Source organism: Ailuropoda melanoleuca, unplaced genomic scaffold (genome assembly GCF_002007445.2).
Source record: "Ailuropoda melanoleuca isolate Jingjing unplaced genomic scaffold, ASM200744v2 unplaced-scaffold2089, whole genome shotgun sequence".
NCBI classification, from domain to species: Eukaryota; Metazoa; Chordata; class Mammalia; order Carnivora; family Ursidae; genus Ailuropoda; species Ailuropoda melanoleuca.
In genome coordinates this window covers 1-4,901 of record NW_023190381.1, presented here as the reverse complement: position 1 = coordinate 4,901, position 4,901 = coordinate 1, and the positions used below count along the sequence as shown (strand labels likewise).

At 40.0% G+C, this 4,901-nt stretch overlaps 1 long non-coding RNA gene across 5 annotated transcripts; it reads left to right on the top strand.

Moving 5' to 3' along the window:
- The first annotated feature begins 1,806 nt into the window (after positions 1-1,806).
- On the top strand, positions 1,807-4,895 carry LOC117797976. 5 transcript variants are annotated; one of them, XR_004622766.1, is made up of 3 exons: positions 1,807-1,877; positions 2,672-2,823; positions 3,160-4,895. It is a non-coding gene; the product is annotated as an uncharacterized LOC117797976 (long non-coding RNA). The 5 variants fall into 5 exon arrangements; XR_004622769.1 differs by having other exon boundaries at positions 3,104-4,895; XR_004622770.1 differs by having other exon boundaries at positions 3,064-4,895.
- The last annotated feature ends 6 nt before the right edge of the window (positions 4,896-4,901 follow it).

The window sequence follows — 4,901 nt, the reverse complement described above, 5'->3', positions numbered from 1 at the left end:
AGAGACCAAGCTCTTCACCACCATATAGGACATTGCAAACATTTTCAGACCTTGGGGAAGAAAGGCATCCCAAGAAGCCTGGAAAATAAGGAGATAGTAAAGTCACAGGTAATTCATTTAATAAGCATTTACATAGCATTTCCTATTTGGCATTAGAGCTCACTATCCTAAGCACTTGATAATTAGAAAATCCGAACAGATCAGTGAGGAGTAGAGATTGACTCAGTAATCAAAAACCTCCCAACACAGAAAACCCCAGATCCAGATGACCTCACTGGCAATTTCTACCGAACATGTAAAGAGGAATTAACACCCATGCCTCTCAGACTTTTCCAAAAAGGTGAAGAGGAAGGAACCCTTCAGAACTCCTTATATGAAGCCAACCTGAGCCTGATACCAAAGCCAGAGAAGGAAGGACACTACAAGAGAACTGTACACCAATATCCCCGATTGACCCACTATTTGTCTCATATCTCCTTGGAGAGATGCAGTCAAGAAGTTCTCATGTAAGGCTAACTTATAAACAGAAGTGTAGCTCATTGAAGACTAGTCAATGTCAAAGACAAAAACTGAACAAGTAAGGTTGATTTTATTCAGAGTATTGCAGTAAGAGCTCCCCAGATCCAAAGACCAGAGTGTCACAGCAGGATGGTTTTGCTTTAAGACTTTTATAGGAAGAAATAATCAAGTTACAGGTGGGGAGGTTTGCAGTTGAGAAAAACAATTGTGTTGCAGTCAGGGGACTTCTCTGTCAGCTGAACAAAGAATGTTTTCTCTGTGTTTAGCCAGTTTCAGGGGAAAAAACGAATTCCAAGCTTTGCTAATCATTCATGAGACAAAGAATGGGGAGTTGGGAGGCTCTGTTCCGGCCACCTCAGCAGGTGCAAGTACAAGGGGAAAGGTCTGTGTTGGGTCTTGTCACAGGTAAACAAGGGAGTCATCCTGAGTTTTATGGGAGCCATGAGAAAGAGTAGACAACGTCTCTAGTAACTCCTGTGTGGAAGGTAGTTCTTTGTGGCCATTTCCCTGAACACAACATTCTGAGGATTTTTAACAGTCACTGCTTTCTGGGAGCACAGGGCTCAGATAAAGTTCAACATGTCAGAGGAGATCCAGAGATTCAGTTCTGAGTCCTGACATTGCCAGTAACTTCCATGAGGGCCACAGCTTCCTCACTAGGAAAACAGGGGGCAGGGGATGATTTATGCAATTTATTTCATATCTCAATGTTTGGTGAGTCTCTGAGAATCACAGAGGGACCCTTTAGAAGAAAGGAGAGGGCAAGTGAGGGCGGGGGTGGGGGACAGTCACAAAGGGAGGAAGAGACAACAAAGAAAGTTCATGTCACAGAGAGGGGAGGAAAAATGCCAGCAGATACATCAGGACTCCTGAGATATTTGGGATCAGAAAAGGGCAACTCCCTGCCTTATGTGCCATTCATTCAGTAGTTAATGAGTATCTACATGGTTCTTACATTCAAGACACTTCCCATGGCTATGGCCTTGGAATCTACTTTGCCTATCTTTTCTCCTTAGATTAGTAGTTCCCAGCTGGGAATGATTTTGACCCCAAGGGAACATTTAGCAATGTCTGGAGACATTCTGGTTGTCATAACCATGAGGAGGGGCTAGTGGTACTTGTAACTAAGGCCAGGGACCCTGATAAATATCCTACAGAGTGCAGGGCAGTTCCCACAACACAGAATTACCCAGTCCCAAATGTCAAGTCTGCCTTCTAGTTAACCATCTTTTTATCAGCAAACTTTCAATGTTAAGACAAAGAAACTACTTTAGGAGGGATGATTTGCTAAAGCAGAAGTAAATCCTGGTGGGCCACTCAGATGTGTGGGAGTGGAATCTGGTTATATGGAGCTAGAGGTTAGTTCTTCCTGACATACACTTATTCTGGATGTTTCTGCCATGCCTCATTACTTATGACAACTGCTGCTCCAGAAACACATTTCATAGATTTTTCTAAGAATTCTCTCTGCTCCCTGTGGTCATCCTTTGATTTGGTAGAGTTCACATTGTTCTCCTTAGTTATGATTATGGCATCGCAGTGGAGGCCAGGACCCCTCAAATGAGGCTGCTTGATTTTGAAACCCGTGTTGACCACTGAAGACTATAAAACTTTGAGCAAGACATATAATTTCTCTAAGCTTCACCCTGCCCATCTATGAAATGGTAAAGATGAGAACAATACTTAGAAAGCAGTTGGTAAGGATTGAATGAGTTAATGTATATAAATCTCATCCACATTGCCTGACACATAGGAAGCACTCCCTAAATTTCAATTGTATTATCATTGGCCGAGATTTCTGCATTGTCTTGGTGTCCAGAATGTGGTGAGCTTACTGGGGAAGTGTTGTACAGCAGTTAAGCACACAGACTCTGAAGCCAGATTTCCTGGGTTGGAATCCTGACCCCACTGTGTACCTGCTATGTGATTTTGATCAAGTCTTCTGCAATTTTCTGTGTCTCAGTTTACTCATATATAAAGTGGGGGTAGTAATAGGTACGTTCTAAGGTTGTCATGAGAATTACTAAATTAAAATTTGGGAAGTTTTTATATTTGTAAAATAAATAGTAATTTCTAGTAAATGTAAGTGATTCTTTCACTCTTCCGTCTAGATCGATCATAGCTTAATTCAGAATAATGTTTTTTTCTCAAGGAAACAACTTGTCCCTGCTAATGATGAANGGTTAACATGGATATCCAAGGCTAGAGATGCCACAGAAAAATTTTGCAATTGTGAAAGAGCCAATGTTAATTAAACATCAAGGGGATAGTGTTCAAGATGGTCCTCAAGATGAAAGTTCACAGGTGAGACAACCAAGTACCTACGATTTTTGTGTGGGAAACAGGACACCCGTAGCCCTCTTTCATGACCTTACTCCAACTTACTTTTTTTTTATGTGGTACAAATCGCACCAGGTGAGTTTATTCCTTCCATTCCCATAACCTTCTGGAAAAGTAGACAAAAGCTAATGTTTAAATCAGATGCTGCATTATCTTCAACTTGGCACAGAATTGAATTCTAAATTCGGATTTGTGAGTTTCCAGTAAAATCACTTTTCTGGCACCCATGGCCGTGGGTGTCAAGGTCAAACCCGGAGGTATAAATAGCTGTGGATGAGAGACGTTCATTGCTATCCCCAGTCCAGATCCAGGGAGCAACCATGAAGACCTTCATCTTCCTTGCCCTGCTGGGAGCCACTGGTAAGTCTATAATAATAAATAAATCAGTGGGTGCCCATGATGTATTTGTTTTTCACTTTGTATTCTGGAAGACAACAATGAATGTTGAATAGAATCTCTGTACTCATGGAGCTTAAAATACTGACATGACAGTGTATATGATAGTCCCTTCTTTTCTGTGACAGCTATATCGACCCCAGTTGAAGCCTGAAGCCACAGATAGTACTGACCCATATATACTATGGTTTTCTCCCCCACGTATACATACCCATGATAAAGTTTAAGGAACGAATTAGGCACAGTAAGGGATTAACAACAAACCTACCAAAAACATAGAACATTTATAACAATATACTTTAATAAAAGTTATGTGACTATGCTCTTCTGTCTCTCTCTCTCTCAAAATATCTTATTGCACTGTACGCACCTGTCTTGTGATGCTGTGTGATGATAAAATGCCTACGTGATGAGAAGAAGTGGGGTCAATGACATTGGTGTTGTGATGCAGTGTTAGGCTATAATGACCTTCGGAGGATACATGAGAAAATGAATAGTCTACTTCCTGACTCTATTTAACCAAGGGTAACCAAAACCACGATAAGGGGGGCACCAGAGTCCTACAAATGTCTATACATAAGTATATCTCCCTTGTGGGGGGAAGATGGTAGTGAGCAAGTGTAGTTAGTGAAGGAAGTATAAAGAGGCAGAAATTGCCCTGAGCTTCAAGGAAAAATCTATAGACAAAGAGAGAAAAGGAACGGATAGGAAATGTTGTTATGGCCTTTATGAGCCCTTGGAATTAATCATTTGGAGTGAAAATTGGGATTAGTGACTAGTCTTGGGCTCATTGAGGACTCTAAGAGGGTCAGAGCCCACGTCTTCTCTACACCGACAGCATCTTCACAAAGATCTTAACAGGTGAAGGTACTTCATTTCTCATGAATAAAAGCTATGGGCTGGTTTTACAACATCTTTGCTAATGAAATCTCTCTGGTGTAAAATAACATATCATTTAATCAGCAAAAGAAAGAAAAATGTCTATTTGTGTTTTTTATACTACCAAATTTTATACAAATCTTACTATTAAACTTTCCTGAATTGGACGGGTATAAATTCAATACACTAGTCTCTACACCTGGAAATTTCTTTCCCAAAATAATTTGAAAATACTCTAATAGGGTACATATAATATAATCATAGATTTTGGCAGCCTTTGAAATCTTAATAAATCAGTGGGCAGACTTCAGAATGCTGAATAAACTTAAAAAATTGGAAAGATAATTGAGATAAGGGGAGAGATTGGAAAAGGAAACCATATAATGTTCCATGAAATTATGTCATGAAAATTTTAGGCAAGAAGAAAAGAAGAAATTTGGGGAACAAGAGTACAAAACTCCCAATTCCTTCCAGGCTAGAACATTCTTAGGTGGCTTCTAAAGGTGGCCTTTGTGTTACCTCATGAGGATATCTATCCTATACCAACTACTATATTTAAACGTAAGCATGATTACTCCAAAGCTTTATGAAACACCTATTTGCATGACTGTTGAACAAATTTTGTATAAAAATATTCTTTATACCCTTAGTACTGTTCAGGGCATTTATTACACAAAGCGTCTCTGATCAGGGGGCTGTGTGTGTGTGTGTGTGTGTGTGTGTGTGTGTATGCGGTGTATACCTTAAGAAAGCAGTATATTTATCAA